Raw genomic sequence first — 21,643 nt, 5'->3', positions numbered from 1 at the left:
CACATAGAGAATATCTCAAATACGAAAAACGAGTATACCAATGCGTTCCTGAAAAGCCTAGAAAGGATATTGACTAAATCAAAGTTGAAGCTATTATTGTTGGTACGTCAAAATGGTTGTCCACATTCTCAATCCCCCTCGAAAACCGGCCAGCGGGTAATTGGCGAGTCAAAATGTCGGTCATTTTGCGTTCCTGACATCAAATTACGCTTATAAACACAGCTTTCATGTTGAGTGACGTGTATCCGACTGTCCCTAACGAAAAATTTCGAAGCGAAAGAATCGAAAAGAACCACGGATGGGACTTGGAAAATTTTTTCAACAATCGACATTTTCACATAGAGAATATCTCAAATACGAAAAACGAGTATACCTATTCTTACCTGAAAAGCCTGGAAAGGGTATTGAGTGAGAAAAAAAAAGTTGATGCGATTATTGTTGGTACGTCAAAATGGTTGTCTACATTCTCAATTCCCCTCGAAAACCGGCCAGCGGGTAATTGGCGAGTCAAAATGTCGGTCATTTTGCTTTCCTGACATCAAATTACGCTTATAAACACAGCTTTCATGTTGAGTGACGTGTATCCGACCTTCCCTAACGAAAAATTTCGAAGCGAAAGAATCGAAAAGAACCACGGATGGGACTTGGAAAATTTTTTCAACAATCGACATGGTCACATAGAGAATATCTCAAATACGAAAAACGAGTATACCTATGCGTTCCTGAAAAACCTAGAAAGGATATTGACTAAATAAAAGTTGAAGCTATTATTGTTGGTACGGCAAAATCGTTGTCCCGATTCTCAATCCCCCTCGAAAACCGGCCAGCGGGTAATTGGCGAGTCAAAATGTCGGTCATTTTGCGTTCCTGGCATCAAATTACGCTTATAAACACAGCTTTCATGTTGAGTGACGTGTAACCGCCTGTCCCTAACGAAAAATTTCGAAGCGAAGGAATCGAAAAGAACCACGGATGGGACTTGGAAAATTTTTTCAACAATCGACATGGTCACATAGAGAATATCTCAAATACGAAAAACGAGTATACCTATGCGTTCCTGAAAAACCTAGGAAGGATATTGACTAAATAAAAGTTGAAGCTATTATTGTTGGTACGGCAAAATCGTTGTCCCGATTCTCAATCCCCCTCGAAAACCGGCCAGCGGGTAATTGGCGAGTCAAAATGTCGGTCATTTTGCGTTCCTGACATCAAATTACGCTTATAAACACAGCTTTCATGTTGAGTGACGTGTATCCGACTTTCCCTAACGAAAAATTTCGAAGCGAAAGAATCGAAAAGAACCACGGATGGGACTTGGAAAATTTTTTCAACAATCGACATGGTCACATAGAGAATATCTCAAATACGAAAAACGAGTATACCTATGCGTTCCTGAAAAACCTAGAAAGGATATTGACTAAATAAAAGTTGAAGCTATTATTGTTGGTACGGCAAAATCGTTGTCCCGATTCTCAATCCCCCTCGAAAACCGGCCAGCGGGTAATTGGCGAGTCAAAATGTCGGTCATTTTGCTTTCCTGACATCAAATTACGCTTATAAACACAGCTTTCATGTTGAGTGACGTGTATCCGACTTTCCCTAACGAAAAATTTCGAAGCGAAAGAATCGAAAACAACCACGGATAGGACTTGGAAAATTTTTTCAACAATCGACATTTTCACATAGAGAATATCTCAAATACGAAAAACGAGTATACCAATGCGTTCCTGAAAAACCTAGAAAGGATATTGACTAAATAAAAGTTGAAGCTATTATTGTTGGTACGGCAAAATCGTTGTCCCGATTCTCAATCCCCCTCGAAAACCGGCCAGCGGGTAATTGGCGAGTCAAAATGTCGGTCATTTTGCGTTCCTGGCATCAAATTACGCTTATAAACACAGCTTTCATGTTGAGTGACGTGTATCCGACTGTCCCTAACGAAAAATTTCGAAGCGAAAGAATCGAAAAGAACCACGGATGGGACTTGGAAAATTTTTTCAACAATCGACATTTTCACATAGAGAATATCTCGAATACGAAAAACGAGTATACCTATTCTTACCTGAAAAGCCTGGAAAGGATATTGAGTGAGAAAAAAAAAGTTGATGCGATTATTGTTGGTACGTCAAAATGGTTGTCTACATTCTCAATTCCCCTCGAAAACCGGCCAGCGGGTAATTGGCGAGTCAAAATGTCGGTCATTTTGCTTTCCTGACATCAAATTACGCTTATAAACACAGCTTTCATGTTGAGTGACGTGTATCCGACCTTCCCTAACGAAAAATTTCTAAGCGAAAGAATCGAAAAGAACCACGGATGGGACTTGGAAAATTTTTTCAACAATCGACATGGTCACATAGAGAATATCTCAAATACGAAAAACGAGTATACCTATGCGTTCCTGAAAAACCTAGAAAGGATATTGACTAAATAAAAGTTGAAGCTATTATTGTTGGTACGGCAAAATCGTTGTCCCGATTCTCAATCCCCCTCGAAAACCGGCCAGCGGGTAATTGGCGAGTCAAAATGTCGGTCATTTTGCGTTCCTGGCATCAAATTACGCTTATAAACACAGCTTTCATGTTGAGTGACGTGTAACCGCCTGTCCCTAACGAAAAATTTCGAAGCGAAGGAATCGAAAAGAACCACGGATGGGACTTGGAAAATTTTTTCAACAATCGACATGGTCACATAGAGAATATCTCAAATACGAAAAACGAGTATACCTATGCGTTCCTGAAAAACCTAGGAAGGATATTGACTAAATAAAAGTTGAAGCTATTATTGTTGGTACGGCAAAATCGTTGTCCCGATTCTCAATCCCCCTCGAAAACCGGCCAGCGGGTAATTGGCGAGTCAAAATGTCGGTCATTTTGCGTTCCTGACATCAAATTACGCTTATAAACACAGCTTTCATGTTGAGTGACGTGTATCCGACTTTCCCTAACGAAAAATTTCGAAGCGAAAGAATCGAAAAATCCTACGTCATGGGACATGGAAAATTTTTTCAACAATCGAGATGGTCACATAGATAATATCTCAAATACGAAAAACGAGTATACCTATTCGTTCCTGAATAACCAAGACAACATATTGACAGAGAAAAAGTTGATGCGATTATTGTTGGTACGTCAAAATGGTTGTCCACATTCTCAATCCCCCTCGAAAACCGGCCAGCGGGTAATTGGCGAGTCAAAATGTCGGTCATTTTGCGTTCCTGACATCAAATTACGCTTATAAACATAGCTTTCATGTTGAGTGACGTGTATCCGACTGTCCCTAACGAAAAATTTCGAAGCGAAAGAATCGAAAAGAACCACGGATGGGACTTGGAAAATTTTTTCAACAATCGACATGGTCACATAGAGAATATCTCAAATACGAAAAACGAGTATACCTATGCGTTCCTGAAAAACCTAGAAAGGATATTGACTAAATAAAAGTTGAAGCTATTATTGTTGGTACGTCAAAATGGTGGTCCACATTCTCAATCCCCCTCGAAAACCGGCCAGCGGGTAATTGGCGAGTCAAAATGTCGGTCATTTTGCGTTCCTGACATCAAATTACGCTTATAAACACAGCTTTCATGTTGAGTGACGTGTATCCGACTTTCCCTAACGAAAAATTTCGAAGCGAAAGAATCGAAAAGAACCACGGATAGGACTTGGAAAATTTTTTCAACAATCGACATTTTCACATAGAGAATATCTCAAATACGAACAACGAGTATACCAATGCGTTCCTGAAAAGCCTAGAAAGGGTATTGACTAAATCAAAGTTGAAGCTATTATTGTTGGTACGTCAAAATGGTTGTCCACATTCTCAATCCCCCTCGAAAACCGGCCAGCGGGTAATTGGCGAGTCAAAATGTCGGTCATTTTGCGTTCCTGACATCAAATTACGCTTATAAACACAGCTTTCATGTTGAGTGACGTGTATCCGACTGTCCCTAACGAAAAATTTCGAAGCGAAAGAATCAAAAAGAACCACGGATGGGACTTGGAAAATTTTTTCAACAATCGACATTTTCACATAGAGAATATCTCAAATACGAAAAACGAGTATACCTATTCTTACCTGAAAAGCCTGGAAAGGGTATTGAGTGAGAAAAAAAAAGTTGATGCGATTATTGTTGGTACGTCAGAATGGTTGTCCACATTCTCAATCCCCCTCGAAAACCGGCCAGCGGGTAATTGGCGAGTCAAAATGTCGGTCATTTTGCGTTCCTGACATCAAATTACGCTTATAAACATAGCTTTCATGTTGAGTGACGTGTATCCGACTGTCCCTAACGAAAAATTTCGAAGCGAAAGAATCGAAAAGAACCACGGATGGGACTTGGAAAATTTTTTCAACAATCGACATGGTCACATAGAGAATATCTCAAATACGAAAAACGAGTATACCTATGCGTTCCTGAAAAACCTAGAAAGGATATTGACTAAATAAAAGTTGAAGCTATTATTGTTGGTACGTCAAAATGGTGGTCCACATTCTCAATCCCCCTCGAAAACCGGCCAGCGGGTAATTGGCGAGTCAAAATGTCGGTCATTTTGCGTTCCTGACATCAAATTACGCTTATAAACACAGCTTTCATGTTGAGTGACGTGTATCCGACTTTCCCTAACGAAAAATTTCGAAGCGAAAGAATCGAAAAGAACCACGGATAGGACTTGGAAAATTTTTTCAACAATCGACATTTTCACATAGAGAATATCTCAAATACGAACAACGAGTATACCAATGCGTTCCTGAAAAGCCTAGAAAGGGTATTGACTAAATCAAAGTTGAAGCTATTATTGTTGGTACGTCAAAATGGTTGTCCACATTCTCAATCCCCCTCGAAAACCGGCCAGCGGGTAATTGGCGAGTCAAAATGTCGGTCATTTTGCGTTCCTGACATCAAATTACGCTTATAAACACAGCTTTCATGTTGAGTGACGTGTATCCGACTGTCCCTAACGAAAAATTTCGAAGCGAAAGAATCGAAAAGAACCACGGATGGGACTTGGAAAATTTTTTCAACAATCGACATTTTCACATAGAGAATATCTCAAATACGAAAAACGAGTATACCTATTCTTACCTGAAAAGCCTGGAAAGGGTATTGAGTGAGAAAAAAAAAGTTGATGCGATTATTGTTGGCACGTCAAAATGGTTGTCTACATTCTCAATTCCCCTCGAAAACCGGCCAGCGGGTAATTGGCGAGTCAAAATGTCGGTCATTTTGCGTTCCTGACATCAAATTACGCTTATAAACACAGCTTTCATGTTGAGTGACGTGTATCCGACTGTCCCTAACGAAAAATTTCGAAGCGAAAGAATCGAAAAGAACCACGGATGGGACTTGGAAAATTTTTTCAACAATCGACATTTTCACATAGAGAATATCTCAAATACGAAAAACGAGTATACCTATTCTTACCTGAAAAGCCTGGAAAGGGTATTGAGTGAGAAAAAAAAAGTTGATGCGATTATTGTTGGTACGTCAAAATGGTTGTCTACATTCTCAATTCCCCTCGAAAACCGGCCAGCGGGTAATTGGCGAGTCAAAATGTCGGTCATTTTGCTTTCCTGACATCAAATTACGCTTATAAACACAGCTTTCATGTTGAGTGACGTGTATCCGACCTTCCCTAACGAAAAATTTCGAAGCGAAAGAATCGAAAAGAACCACGGATGGGACTTGGAAAATTTTTTCAACAATCGACATGGTCACATAGAGAATATCTCAAATACGAAAAACGAGTATACCTATGCGTTCCTGAAAAACCTAGAAAGGATATTGACTAAATAAAAGTTGAAGCTATTATTGTTGGTACGGCAAAATCGTTGTCCCGATTCTCAATCCCCCTCGAAAACCGGCCAGCGGGTAATTGGCGAGTCAAAATGTCGGTCATTTTGCGTTCCTGGCATCAAATTACGCTTATAAACACAGCTTTCATGTTGAGTGACGTGTATCCGACTGTCCCTAACGAAAAATTTCGAAGCGAAAGAATCGAAAAGAACCACGGATGGGACTTGGAAAATTTTTTCAACAATCGACATTTTCACATAGAGAATATCTCAAATACGAAAAACGAGTATACCTATTCTTACCTGAAAAGCCTGGAAAGGGTATTGAGTGAGAAAAAAAAAGTTGATGCGATTATTGTTGGTACGTCAAAATGGTTGTCTACATTCTCAATTCCCCTCGAAAACCGGCCAGCGGGTAATTGGCGAGTCAAAATGTCGGTCATTTTGCTTTCCTGACATCAAATTACGCGTATAAACACAGCTTTCATGTTGAGTGACGTGTATCCGACCTTCCCTAACGAAAAATTTCTAAGCGAAAGAATCGAAAAGAACCACGGATGGGACTTGGAAAATTTTTTCAACAATCGACATGGTCACATAGAGAATATCTCAAATACGAGAAACGAGTATACCTATGCGTTCCTGAAAAACCTAGAAAGGATATTGACTAAATAAAAGTTGAAGCTATTATTGTTGGGACGGCAAAATCGTTGTCCCGATTCTCAATCCCCCTCGAAAACCGGCCAGCGGGTAATTGGCGAGTCAAAATGTCGGTCATTTTGCGTTCCTGACATCAAATTACGCTTATAAACACAGCTTTCATGTTGAGTGACGTGTAACCGACTGTCCCTAACGAAAAATTTCGAAGCGAAAGAATCGAAAAGAAGCACGGATGGGACTTGGAAAATTTTTTCAACAATCGACATTTTCACATAGAGAATATCTCAAATACGAAAAACGAGTATACCTATTCTTACCTGAAAAGCCTGGAAAGGGTATTGAGTGAGAAAAAAAAAGTTGATGCGATTATTGTTGGTACGTCAAAATGGTTGTCTACATTCTCAATTCCCCTCGAAAACCGGCCAGCGGGTAATTGGCGAGTCAAAATGTCGGTCATTTTGCGTTCCTGACATCAAATTACGCTTATAAACATAGCTTTCATGTTGAGTGACGTGTATCCGACTGTCCCTATCGAAAAATTTCGAAGCGAAAGAATCGAAAAGAACCACGGATGGGAATTGGAAAATTTTTTCAACAATCGACATGGTCACATAGAGAATATCTCAAATACGAAAAACGAGTATACCTATGCGTTCCTGAAAAACCTGGAAAGGATATTGACTAAATAAAAGTTGAAGCTATTATTGTTGGTACGGCAAAATCGTTGTCCACATTCTCAATTCCCCTCGAAAACCGGCCAGCGGGTAATTGGCGAGTCAAAATGTCGGTCATTTTGCTTTCCTGACATCAAATTACGCTTATAAACACAGCTTTCATGTTGAGTGACGTGTATCCGACCTTCCCTAACGAAAAATTTCGAAGCGAAAGAATCGAAAAGAACCACGGATGGGACTTGGAAAATTTTTTCAACAATCGACATGGTCACATAGAGAATATCTCAAATACGAAAAACGAGTATACCTATGCGTTCCTGAAAAACCTAGAAAGGATATTGACTAAATAAAAGTTGAAGCTATTATTGTTGGTACGGCAAAATCGTTGTCCCGATTCTCAATCCCCCTCGAAAACCGGCCAGCGGGTAATTGGCGAGTCAAAATGTCGGTCATTTTGCGTTCCTGACATCAAATTACGCTTATAAACACAGCTTTCATGTTGAGTGACGTGTATCCGACTGTCCCTAACGAAAAATTTCGAAGCGAAAGAATCGAAAAGAACCACGGATGGGACTTGGAAAATTTTTTCAACAATCGACATGGTCACATAGAGAATATCTCAAATACGAAAAACGAGTATACCTATGCGTTCCTGAAAAACCTAGAAAGGATATTGACTAAATAAAAGTAGAAGCTATTATTGTTGGTACGGCAAAATCGTTGTCCCGATTCTCAATCCCCCTCGAAAACCGGCCAGCGGGTAATTGGCGAGTCAAAATGTCGGTCATTTTGCTTTCCTGACATCAAATTACGCTTATAAACACAGCTTTCATGTTGAGTGACGTGTATCCGACTTTCCCTAACGAAAAATTTCGAAGCGAAAGAATCGAAAACAACCACGGATAGGACTTGGAAAATTTTTTCAACAATCGACATTTTCACATAGAGAATATCTCAAATACGAAAAACGAGTATACCAATGCGTTCCTGAAAAACCTAGAAAGGATATTGACTAAATAAAAGTTGAAGCTATTATTGTTGGTACGGCAAAATCGTTGTCCCGATTCTCAATCCCCCTCGAAAACCGGCCAGCGGGTAATTGGCGAGTCAAAATGTCGGTCATTTTGCGTTCCTGGCATCAAATTACGCTTATAAACACAGCTTTCATGTTGAGTGACGTGTATCCGACTGTCCCTAACGAAAAATTTCGAAGCGAAAGAATCGAAAAGAACCACGGATGGGACTTGGAAAATTTTTTCAACAATCGACATTTTCACATAGAGAATATCTCGAATACGAAAAACGAGTATACCTATTCTTACCTGAAAAGCCTGGAAAGGATATTGAGTGAGAAAAAAAAAGTTGATGCGATTATTGTTGGTACGTCAAAATGGTTGTCTACATTCTCAATTCCCCTCGAAAACCGGCCAGCGGGTAATTGGCGAGTCAAAATGTCGGTCATTTTGCTTTCCTGACATCAAATTACGCGTATAAACACAGCTTTCATGTTGAGTGACGTGTATCCGACCTTCCCTAACGAAAAATTTCTAAGCGAAAGAATCGAAAAGAACCACGGATGGGACTTGGAAAATTTTTTCAACAATCGACATGGTCACATAGAGAATATCTCAAATACGAGAAACGAGTATACCTATGCGTTCCTGAAAAACCTAGAAAGGATATTGACTAAATAAAAGTTGAAGCTATTATTGTTGGGACGGCAAAATCGTTGTCCCGATTCTCAATCCCCCTCGAAAACCGGCCAGCGGGTAATTGGCGAGTCAAAATGTCGGTCATTTTGCGTTCCTGACATCAAATTACGCTTATAAACACAGCTTTCATGTTGAGTGACGTGTAACCGACTGTCCCTAACGAAAAATTTCGAAGCGAAAGAATCGAAAAGAAGCACGGATGGGACTTGGAAAATTTTTTCAACAATCGACATTTTCACATAGAGAATATCTCAAATACGAAAAACGAGTATACCAATGCGTTCCTGAAAAGCCTAGAAAGGATATTGACTAAATCAAAGTTGAAGCTATTATTGTTGGTACGTCAAAATGGTTGTCCACATTCTCAATCCCCCTCGAAAACCGGCCAGCGGGTAATTGGCGAGTCAAAATGTCGGTCATTTTGCGTTCCTGACATCAAATTACGCTTATAAACACAGCTTTCATGTTGAGTGACGTGTATCCGACTGTCCCTAACGAAAAATTTCGAAGCGAAAGAATCGAAAAGAACCACGGATGGGACTTGGAAAATTTTTTCAACAATCGACATTTTCACATAGAGAATATCTCAAATACGAAAAACGAGTATACCTATTCTTACCTGAAAAGCCTGGAAAGGGTATTGAGTGAGAAAAAAAAAGTTGATGCGATTATTGTTGGTACGTCAAAATGGTTGTCTACATTCTCAATTCCCCTCGAAAACCGGCCAGCGGGTAATTGGCGAGTCAAAATGTCGGTCATTTTGCTTTCCTGACATCAAATTACGCTTATAAACACAGCTTTCATGTTGAGTGACGTGTATCCGACCTTCCCTAACGAAAAATTTCGAAGCGAAAGAATCGAAAAGAACCACGGATGGGACTTGGAAAATTTTTTCAACAATCGACATGGTCACATAGAGAATATCTCAAATACGAAAAACGAGTATACCTATGCGTTCCTGAAAAACCTAGAAAGGATATTGACTAAATAAAAGTTGAAGCTATTATTGTTGGTACGGCAAAATCGTTGTCCCGATTCTCAATCCCCCTCGAAAACCGGCCAGCGGGTAATTGGCGAGTCAAAATGTCGGTCATTTTGCGTTCCTGGCATCAAATTACGCTTATAAACACAGCTTTCATGTTGAGTGACGTGTAACCGCCTGTCCCTAACGAAAAATTTCGAAGCGAAGGAATCGAAAAGAACCACGGATGGGACTTGGAAAATTTTTTCAACAATCGACATGGTCACATAGAGAATATCTCAAATACGAAAAACGAGTATACCTATGCGTTCCTGAAAAACCTAGGAAGGATATTGACTAAATAAAAGTTGAAGCTATTATTGTTGGTACGGCAAAATCGTTGTCCCGATTCTCAATCCCCCTCGAAAACCGGCCAGCGGGTAATTGGCGAGTCAAAATGTCGGTCATTTTGCGTTCCTGACATCAAATTACGCTTATAAACACAGCTTTCATGTTGAGTGACGTGTATCCGACTTTCCCTAACGAAAAATTTCGAAGCGAAAGAATCGAAAAGAACCACGGATGGGACTTGGAAAATTTTTTCAACAATCGACATGGTCACATAGAGAATATCTCAAATACGAAAAACGAGTATACCTATGCGTTCCTGAAAAACCTAGAAAGGATATTGACTAAATAAAAGTTGAAGCTATTATTGTTGGTACGGCAAAATCGTTGTCCCGATTCTCAATCCCCCTCGAAAACCGGCCAGCGGGTAATTGGCGAGTCAAAATGTCGGTCATTTTGCTTTCCTGACATCAAATTACGCTTATAAACACAGCTTTCATGTTGAGTGACGTGTATCCGACTTTCCCTAACGAAAAATTTCGAAGCGAAAGAATCGAAAACAACCACGGATAGGACTTGGAAAATTTTTTCAACAATCGACATTTTCACATAGAGAATATCTCAAATACGAAAAACGAGTATACCAATGCGTTCCTGAAAAACCTAGAAAGGATATTGACTAAATAAAAGTTGAAGCTATTATTGTTGGTACGGCAAAATCGTTGTCCCGATTCTCAATCCCCCTCGAAAACCGGCCAGCGGGTAATTGGCGAGTCAAAATGTCGGTCATTTTGCGTTCCTGGCATCAAATTACGCTTATAAACACAGCTTTCATGTTGAGTGACGTGTATCCGACTGTCCCTAACGAAAAATTTCGAAGCGAAAGAATCGAAAAGAACCACGGATGGGACTTGGAAAATTTTTTCAACAATCGACATTTTCACATAGAGAATATCTCGAATACGAAAAACGAGTATACCTATTCTTACCTGAAAAGCCTGGAAAGGATATTGAGTGAGAAAAAAAAAGTTGATGCGATTATTGTTGGTACGTCAAAATGGTTGTCTACATTCTCAATTCCCCTCGAAAACCGGCCAGCGGGTAATTGGCGAGTCAAAATGTCGGTCATTTTGCTTTCCTGACATCAAATTACGCTTATAAACACAGCTTTCATGTTGAGTGACGTGTATCCGACCTTCCCTAACGAAAAATTTCTAAGCGAAAGAATCGAAAAGAACCACGGATGGGACTTGGAAAATTTTTTCAACAATCGACATGGTCACATAGAGAATATCTCAAATACGAAAAACGAGTATACCTATGCGTTCCTGAAAAACCTAGAAAGGATATTGACTAAATAAAAGTTGAAGCTATTATTGTTGGTACGGCAAAATCGTTGTCCCGATTCTCAATCCCCCTCGAAAACCGGCCAGCGGGTAATTGGCGAGTCAAAATGTCGGTCATTTTGCGTTCCTGGCATCAAATTACGCTTATAAACACAGCTTTCATGTTGAGTGACGTGTAACCGCCTGTCCCTAACGAAAAATTTCGAAGCGAAGGAATCGAAAAGAACCACGGATGGGACTTGGAAAATTTTTTCAACAATCGACATGGTCACATAGAGAATATCTCAAATACGAAAAACGAGTATACCTATGCGTTCCTGAAAAACCTAGGAAGGATATTGACTAAATAAAAGTTGAAGCTATTATTGTTGGTACGGCAAAATCGTTGTCCCGATTCTCAATCCCCCTCGAAAACCGGCCAGCGGGTAATTGGCGAGTCAAAATGTCGGTCATTTTGCGTTCCTGACATCAAATTACGCTTATAAACACAGCTTTCATGTTGAGTGACGTGTATCCGACTTTCCCTAACGAAAAATTTCGAAGCGAAAGAATCGAAAAATCCTACGTCATGGGACATGGAAAATTTTTTCAACAATCGAGATGGTCACATAGATAATATCTCAAATACGAAAAACGAGTATACCTATTCGTTCCTGAATAACCAAGACAACATATTGACAGAGAAAAAGTTGATGCGATTATTGTTGGTACGTCAAAATGGTTGTCCACATTCTCAATCCCCCTCGAAAACCGGCCAGCGGGTAATTGGCGAGTCAAAATGTCGGTCATTTTGCGTTCCTGACATCAAATTACGCTTATAAACATAGCTTTCATGTTGAGTGACGTGTATCCGACTGTCCCTAACGAAAAATTTCGAAGCGAAAGAATCGAAAAGAACCACGGATGGGACTTGGAAAATTTTTTCAACAATCGACATGGTCACATAGAGAATATCTCAAATACGAAAAACGAGTATACCTATGCGTTCCTGAAAAACCTAGAAAGGATATTGACTAAATAAAAGTTGAAGCTATTATTGTTGGTACGTCAAAATGGTGGTCCACATTCTCAATCCCCCTCGAAAACCGGCCAGCGGGTAATTGGCGAGTCAAAATGTCGGTCATTTTGCGTTCCTGACATCAAATTACGCTTATAAACACAGCTTTCATGTTGAGTGACGTGTATCCGACTTTCCCTAACGAAAAATTTCGAAGCGAAAGAATCGAAAAGAACCACGGATAGGACTTGGAAAATTTTTTCAACAATCGACATTTTCACATAGAGAATATCTCAAATACGAACAACGAGTATACCAATGCGTTCCTGAAAAGCCTAGAAAGGGTATTGACTAAATCAAAGTTGAAGCTATTATTGTTGGTACGTCAAAATGGTTGTCCACATTCTCAATCCCCCTCGAAAACCGGCCAGCGGGTAATTGGCGAGTCAAAATGTCGGTCATTTTGCGTTCCTGACATCAAATTACGCTTATAAACACAGCTTTCATGTTGAGTGACGTGTATCCGACTGTCCCTAACGAAAAATTTCGAAGCGAAAGAATCAAAAAGAACCACGGATGGGACTTGGAAAATTTTTTCAACAATCGACATTTTCACATAGAGAATATCTCAAATACGAAAAACGAGTATACCTATTCTTACCTGAAAAGCCTGGAAAGGGTATTGAGTGAGAAAAAAAAAGTTGATGCGATTATTGTTGGTACGTCAGAATGGTTGTCCACATTCTCAATCCCCCTCGAAAACCGGCCAGCGGGTAATTGGCGAGTCAAAATGTCGGTCATTTTGCGTTCCTGACATCAAATTACGCTTATAAACATAGCTTTCATGTTGAGTGACGTGTATCCGACTGTCCCTAACGAAAAATTTCGAAGCGAAAGAATCGAAAAGAACCACGGATGGGACTTGGAAAATTTTTTCAACAATCGACATGGTCACATAGAGAATATCTCAAATACGAAAAACGAGTATACCTATGCGTTCCTGAAAAACCTAGAAAGGATATTGACTAAATAAAAGTTGAAGCTATTATTGTTGGTACGTCAAAATGGTGGTCCACATTCTCAATCCCCCTCGAAAACCGGCCAGCGGGTAATTGGCGAGTCAAAATGTCGGTCATTTTGCGTTCCTGACATCAAATTACGCTTATAAACACAGCTTTCATGTTGAGTGACGTGTATCCGACTTTCCCTAACGAAAAATTTCGAAGCGAAAGAATCGAAAAGAACCACGGATAGGACTTGGAAAATTTTTTCAACAATCGACATTTTCACATAGAGAATATCTCAAATACGAACAACGAGTATACCAATGCGTTCCTGAAAAGCCTAGAAAGGGTATTGACTAAATCAAAGTTGAAGCTATTATTGTTGGTACGTCAAAATGGTTGTCCACATTCTCAATCCCCCTCGAAAACCGGCCAGCGGGTAATTGGCGAGTCAAAATGTCGGTCATTTTGCGTTCCTGACATCAAATTACGCTTATAAACACAGCTTTCATGTTGAGTGACGTGTATCCGACTGTCCCTAACGAAAAATTTCGAAGCGAAAGAATCGAAAAGAACCACGGATGGGACTTGGAAAATTTTTTCAACAATCGACATTTTCACATAGAGAATATCTCAAATACGAAAAACGAGTATACCTATTCTTACCTGAAAAGCCTGGAAAGGGTATTGAGTGAGAAAAAAAAAGTTGATGCGATTATTGTTGGCACGTCAAAATGGTTGTCTACATTCTCAATTCCCCTCGAAAACCGGCCAGCGGGTAATTGGCGAGTCAAAATGTCGGTCATTTTGCGTTCCTGACATCAAATTACGCTTATAAACACAGCTTTCATGTTGAGTGACGTGTATCCGACTGTCCCTAACGAAAAATTTCGAAGCGAAAGAATCGAAAAGAACCACGGATGGGACTTGGAAAATTTTTTCAACAATCGACATTTTCACATAGAGAATATCTCAAATACGAAAAACGAGTATACCTATTCTTACCTGAAAAGCCTGGAAAGGGTATTGAGTGAGAAAAAAAAAGTTGATGCGATTATTGTTGGTACGTCAAAATGGTTGTCTACATTCTCAATTCCCCTCGAAAACCGGCCAGCGGGTAATTGGCGAGTCAAAATGTCGGTCATTTTGCTTTCCTGACATCAAATTACGCTTATAAACACAGCTTTCATGTTGAGTGACGTGTATCCGACCTTCCCTAACGAAAAATTTCGAAGCGAAAGAATCGAAAAGAACCACGGATGGGACTTGGAAAATTTTTTCAACAATCGACATGGTCACATAGAGAATATCTCAAATACGAAAAACGAGTATACCTATGCGTTCCTGAAAAACCTAGAAAGGATATTGACTAAATAAAAGTTGAAGCTATTATTGTTGGTACGTCAAAATGGTTGTCCACATTCTCAATCCCCCTCGAAAACCGGCCAGCGGGTAATTGGCGAGTCCAAATGTCGGTCATTTTGCGTTCCTGACATCAAATTACGCTTATAAACACAGCTTTCATGTTGATTGACGAGTATCCGACTGTCCCTAACGAAAAATTTCGAAGCGAAAGAATCGAAAAATCCTACGTCATGGGACATGGAAAATTTTTTCAACAATCGAGATGGTCACATAGATAATATCTCAAATACGAAAAACGAGTATACCTATTCGTTCCTGAATAACCAAGACAACATATTGACAGAGAAAAAGTTGATGCGATTATTGTTGGTACGTCAAAATGGTTGTCCACATTCTCAATCCCCCTCGAAAACCGGCCAGCGGGTAATTGGCGAGTCAAAATGTCGGTCATTTTGCGTTCCTGACATCAAATTACGCTTATAAACACAGCTTTCATGTTGATTGACGAGTATCCGACTGTCCCTAACGAAAAATTTCGAAGCGCAAGAATTGAAAAATCCTACGTCATGGGACATGGAAAATGTTTTCAACAATCGGGATCCTCACATAGATAATATCTCAAATACGAAAAACGAGTATACCTATTCGTTCCTGAATAACCAAGACAACATATTGACAGAGAAAAAGTTGATGTGATTATTGTTGGTACGTCAAAATGGTTGTCCACATTCTCAATCCCCCTCGAAAACCGGCCAGCGGGTAATTGGCGAGTCAAAATGTCGGTCATTTTGCGTTCCTGGCATCAAATTACGCTTATAAACACAGCTTTCATGTTGAGTGACGTGTATCCGACTGTCCCTAACGAAAAATTTCGAAGCGAAAGAATCGAAAAGAACCACGGATGGGACTTGGAAAATTTTTTCAACAATCGACACTTTCACATGGAGAATATCTCGAATACGAAAAACGAGTATACCTATTCTTACCTGAAAAGCCTGGAAAGGATATTGAGTGAGAAAAAAAAAGTTGATGCGATTATTGTTGGTACGTCAAAATGGTTGTCCACATTCTCAATTCCCCTCGAAAACCGGCCAGCGGGTAATTGGCGAGTCAAAATGTCGGTCATTTTGCGTTCCTGACATCAAATTACGCTTATAAACACAGCTTTCATGTTGAGTGACGTGTATCCGACCTTCCCTAACGAAAAATTTCGAAGCGAAAGAATCGAAAAGAACCACGGATGGGACTTGGAAAATTTTTTCAACAATCGACATGGTCACATAGAGAATATCTCAAATACGAAAAACGAGTATACCTATGCGTTCCTGAAAAACCTAGAAAGGATATTGACTAAATAAAAGTTGAAGCTATTATTGTTGGTACGTCAAAATGGTTGTCCACATTCTCAATCCCCCTCGAAAACCGGCCAGCGGGTAATTGGCGAGTCAAAATGTCGGTCATTTTGCGTTCCTGGCATCAAATTACGCTTATAAACACAGCTTTCATGTTGAGTGACGTGTATCCGACTGTCCCTAACGAAAAATTTCGAAGCGAAAGAATCGAAAAGAACCACGGATGGGACTTGGAAAATTTTTTCAACAATCGACATTTTCACATGGAGAATATCTCGAATACGAAAAACGAGTATACCTATTCTTACCTGAAAAGCCTGGAAAGGATATTGAGTGAGAAAAAAAAAGTTGATGCGATTATTGTTGGTACGTCAAAATGGTTGTCCACATTCTCAATTCCCCTCGAAAACCGGCCAGCGGGTAATTGGCGAGTCAAAATGTCGGTCATTTTGCGTTCCTGACATCAAATTACGCTTATAAACATAGCTTTCATGTTGAGTGACGTGTATCCGACTGTCCCTAACGAAAAATTTCGAAGCGAAAGAATCGAAAAGAACCACGGATGGGACTTGGAAAATTTTTTCAACAATCGACATGGTCACATAGAGAATATCTCAAATACGAAAAACGAGTATACCTATGCGTTCCTGAAAAACCTAGAAAGGATATTGACTAAATAAAAGTTGAAGCTATTATTGTTGGTACGGCAAAATCGTTGTCCCGATTCTCAATCCCCCTCGAAAACCGGCCAGCGGGTAATTGGCGAGTCAAAATGTCTGTCATTTTGCGTTCCTGACATCAAATTACGCTTATAAACACAGCTTTCATGTTGAGTGACGTGTATCCGACTGTCCCTAACGAAAAATTTCGAAGCGAAAGAATCGAAAAGTACCACGGATGGGACTTGGAAAATTTTTTCAACAATCGACATTTTCACATAGAGAATATCTCAAATACGAAAAACGAGTATACCTATTCTTACCTGAAAAGCCTGGAAAGGGTATTGAGTGAGAAAAAAAAAGTTGATGCGATTATTGTTGGTACGTCAAAATGGTTGTCTACATTCTCAATTCCCCTCGAAAACCGGCCAGCGGGTAATTGGCGAGTCAAAATGTCGGTCATTTTGCTTTCCTGACATCAAATTACGCTTATAAACACAGCTTTCATGTTGAGTGACGTGTATCCGACCTTCCCTAACGAAAAATTTCGAAGCGAAAGAATCGAAAAGAACCACGGATGGGACTTGGAAAATTTTTTCAACAATCGACATGGTCACATAGAGAATATCTCAAATACGAAAAACGAGTATACCTATGCGTTCCTGAAAAACCTAGAAAGGATATTGACTAAATAAAAGTTGAAGCTATTATTGTTGGTACGTCAAAATGGTTGTCCACATTCTCAATCCCCCTCGAAAACCGGCCAGCGGGTAATTGGCGAGTCCAAATGTCGGTCATTTTGCGTTCCTGACATCAAATTACGCTTATAAACACAGCTTTCATGTTGATTGACGAGTATCCGACTGTCCCTAACGAAAAATTTCGAAGCGAAAGAATCGAAAAATCCTACGTCATGGGACATGGAAAATTTTTTCAACAATCGAGATGGTCACATAGATAATATCTCAAATACGAAAAACGAGTATACCTATTCGTTCCTGAATAACCAAGACAACATATTGACAGAGAAAAAGTTGATGCGATTATTGTTGGTACGTCAAAATGGTTGTCCACATTCTCAATCCCCCTCGAAAACCGGCCAGCGGGTAATTGGCGAGTCAAAATGTCGGTCATTTTGCGTTCCTGACATCAAATTACGCTTATAAACACAGCTTTCATGTTGATTGACGAGTATCCGACTGTCCCTAACGAAAAATTTCGAAGCGCAAGAATTGAAAAATCCTACGTCATGGGACATGGAAAATGTTTTCAACAATCGGGATCCTCACATAGATAATATCTCAAATACGAAAAACGAGTATACCTATTCGTTCCTGAATAACCAAGACAACATATTGACAGAGAAAAAGTTGATGTGATTATTGTTGGTACGTCAAAATGGTTGTCCACATTCTCAATCCCCCTCGAAAACCGGCCAGCGGGTAATTGGCGAGTCCAAATGTCGGTCATTTTGCGTTCCTGACATCAAATTACGCTTATAAACACAGCTTTCATGTTGATTGACGAGTATCCGACTGTCCCTAACGAAACCCCGCAGGGGGGAAAGGGGGGGGGCAACCCCCCCTGGACCACGGGCATGACGAACCCGCGGACCCTGAGTCCAACTGGGAGCCTCCCGACACGCTCGAACGCATTTGAAATACGATTGTGCTTCGTGTGCACTTCACTGGGGACCAAAAACCTCGAGATGGTTCTATCTCTACTAGCCGGACCACCAGTTGAGGTTGTACAGGGGTACTTGAAGTAAGGATAATGCCAAGTGCGTGGTGTGTGTTCCTAGTTGTTTTGATAATAATTCGATAATATTACCAAATATAAAGATGGAAACCGAACCATGGAAATCGGTACCTCGCTGAGTCCTAAATTCCATCAGATGTTCTTTTGACTGTAATGGCATCCGTTGTGAATTTGGGAAACGGACCATTGAGGGGCAGTAATGCGTGAGGTCCTACAAATCTGGGCTTAGGCCAGGGACCACCTCCCCGTGGTTCCCCGTGGGTGCAATTCCAGTCCTTTTCAATCAGAAGAGTGCTGTCATTGTAGCGAAGTGTCCCCCAGCTTGCTGGCAGATCTGGATTTTTCGAAGACCGGAGAAACTTGGCAGAGGGGTCACGTTTTCCGGAAACCATAACCCGGCAGGGTTGTTTCCTTATAGCGGCATTGAATGTCCCTAACGAAAAATTTCTAAGCGAAAGAATCGAAAAATCCTACGTCATGGGACATGGAAAATTTTTCAACAATCGAAATGGTCAAATAGATAATATCTCAAATACGAACAACGAGTATACCTATTCGTTCCTGAATAACCAAGACAACATATTGACAGAGAAAAAGTTGATACGATCATTGTTGGTACGGCAAAATCGTTGTCCCGATTCTCAATCCCCCTCGAAAACCGGCCAGCGGGTAATTGGCGAGTCAAAATGTCGGTCATTTTGCGTTCCTGACATCAAATTACGCTTATAAACACAGCTTTCATGTTGAGTGACGTGTATCCGACTTTCCCTAACGAAAAATTTCGAAGCGAAAGAATCGAAAAGAACCACGGATGGGACTTGGAAAATTTTTTCAACAATCGACATGGTCACATAGAGAATATCTCAAATACGAAAAACGAGTATACCTATGCGTTCCTGAAAAACCTAGAAAGGATATTGACTAAATAAAAGTTGAAGCTATTATTGTTGGTACGTCAAAATGGTTGTCCACATTCTCAATCCCCCTCGAAAACCGGCCAGCGGGTAATTGGCGAGTCAAAATGTCGGTCATTTTGCGTTCCTGACATCAAATTACGCTTATAAACACAGCTTTCATGTTGAGTGACGTGTATCCGACTGTCCCTAACGAAAAATTTCGAAGCGCAAGAATTGAAAAATCCTACGTCATGGGACATGGAAAATGTTTTCAACAATCGGGATCCTCACATAGATAATATCTCAAATACGAAAAACGAGTATACCTATTCGTTCCTGAATAACCAAGACAACATATTGACAGAGAAAAAGTTGATACGATCATTGTTGGTACGGCAAAATCGTTGTCCCGATTCTCAATCCCCCTCGAAAACCGGCCAGCGGGTAATTGGCGAGTCAAAATGTCGGTCATTTTGCGTTCCTGACATCAAATTACGCTTATAAACACAGCTTTCATGTTGAGTGACGTGTATCCGACTTTCCCTAACGAAAAATTTCGAAGCGAAAGAATCGAAAAGAACCACGGATAGGACTTGGAAAATTTTTTCAACAATCGACATTTTCACATAGAGAATATCTCAAATACGAAAAACGAGTATACCAATGCGTTCCTGAAAAGCCTAGAAAGGATATTGACTAAATCAAAGTTGAAGCTATTATTGTTGGTACGTCAAAATGGTTGTCCACATTCTCAATCCCCCTCGAAAACCGGCCAGCGGGTAATTGGCGAGTCAAAATGTCGGTCATTTTGCGTTCCTGACATCAAATTACGCTTATAAACACAGCTTTCATGTTGAGTGACGTGTATCCGACTGTCCCTAACGAAAAATTTCGAAGCGAAAGAATCGAAAAGAACCACGGATGGGACTTGGAAAATTTTTTCAACAATCGACATTTTCACATAGAGAATATCTCGAATACGAAAAACGAGTATACCTATTCTTACCTGAAAAGCCTGGAAAGGATATTGAGTGAGAAAAAAAAAGTTGATGCGATTATTGTTGGTACGTCAAAATGGTTGTCTACATTCTCAATTCCCCTCGAAAACCGGCCAGCGGGTAATTGGCGAGTCAAAATGTCGGTCATTTTGCTTTCCTGACATCAAATTACGCTTATAAACACAGCTTTCATGTTGAGTGACGTGTATCCGACCTTCCCTAACGAAAAATTTCGAAGCGAAAGAATCGAAAAGAACCACGGATGGGACTTGGAAAATTTTTTCAACAATCGACATGGTCACATAGAGAATATCTCAAATACGAAAAACGAGTATACCTATGCGTTCCTGAAAAACCTAGAAAGGATATTGACTAAATAAAAGTTGAAGCTATTATTGTTGGTACGTCAAAATGGTTGTCCACATTCTCAATCCCCCTCGAAAACCGGCCAGCGGGTAATTGGCGAGTCAAAATGTCGGTCATTTTGCGTTCCTGACATCAAATTACGCTTATAAACACAGCTTTCATGTTGATTGACGAGTATCCGACTGTCCCTAACGAAAAATTTCGAAGCGCAAGAATTGAAAAATCCTACGTCATGGGACATGGAAAATGTTTTCAACAATCGGGATCCTCACATAGATAATATCTCAAATACGAAAAACGAGTATACCTATTCGTTCCTGAATAACCAAGACAACATATTGACAGAGAAAAAGTTGATGTGATTATTGTTGGTACGTCAAAATGGTTGTCCACATTCTCAATCCCCCTCGAAAACCGGCCAGCGGGTAATTGGCGAGTCCAAATGTCGGTCATTTTGCGTTCCTGACATCAAATTACGCTTATAAACACAGCTTTCATGTTGATTGACGAGTATCCGACTGTCCCTAACGAAACCCCGCAGGGGGGAAAGGGGGGGGGCAACCCCCCCTGGACCACGGGCATGACGAACCCGCGGACCCTGAGTCCAACTGGGAGCCTCCCGACACGCTCGAACGCATTTGAAATACGATTGTGCTTCGTGTGCACTTCACTGGGGACCAAAAACCTCGAGATGGTTCTATCTCTACTAGCCGGACCACCAGTTGAGGTTGTACAGGGGTACTTGAAGTAA

The sequence above is a fragment of the Diachasmimorpha longicaudata genome, unplaced genomic scaffold (genome assembly GCF_034640455.1).
Source record: "Diachasmimorpha longicaudata isolate KC_UGA_2023 unplaced genomic scaffold, iyDiaLong2 ctg00000086.1, whole genome shotgun sequence".
NCBI classification, from domain to species: Eukaryota; Metazoa; Arthropoda; class Insecta; order Hymenoptera; family Braconidae; genus Diachasmimorpha; species Diachasmimorpha longicaudata.
The sequence above is the reverse complement of the archived record's forward strand: the minus strand, read 5'-3'. Positions refer to the sequence as shown.